Genomic DNA, 579 nt, shown 5'->3' with positions numbered 1-579 from the left:
TCCACACTCTATAAAGTGGTTGGCATTAGGAAGGGCATCCAGCTGTAGAAACCTTGCCAAAGTAGGCACTGGAGTAGGCAATGCAGTCATTGTCTCACTCTGGTTTCTTGTCAAACCATCCGACTCATGCCAGCATGGAATATGGTTGTGAAATGATGATGATGATATATATATATCATTGCTATTATGTTAAACTGTCGTATGTCCATATTTGGTCAAATGGGTTTATTTCTATATTTATTTTTGCTTGCAATAGCCAGTTCTTTTGGTCAAACTATTGTATCTCCAGCTGCTTCAGATGCCAAGATATCAAAAATTCTCAAAGTGTAGTAAAACGGTTTTGCTGTGGAACGGTGAAACTATTTTTTCGCTTCCTACTAAATGACTACTGGTGTTGATACGGTCAACTCAAACCCACGAGGGAGTTGCTCCATCATGGCCACATTAAGAAAACAATAAAATACAATTTTGATTTTTAAAAATTGTTTATTGAAAATAAAAATATTTCCAGCTAAACTTAAATATTTCTTTTTCTTCTCAAAACAATATATTGGTGATTGAGTATGAGATCAATAGAGG

Source organism: Octopus bimaculoides, chromosome 4 (genome assembly GCF_001194135.2).
Source record: "Octopus bimaculoides isolate UCB-OBI-ISO-001 chromosome 4, ASM119413v2, whole genome shotgun sequence".
NCBI classification, from domain to species: Eukaryota; Metazoa; Mollusca; class Cephalopoda; order Octopoda; family Octopodidae; genus Octopus; species Octopus bimaculoides.
The sequence above is the reverse complement of the archived record's forward strand: the minus strand, read 5'-3'. Positions refer to the sequence as shown.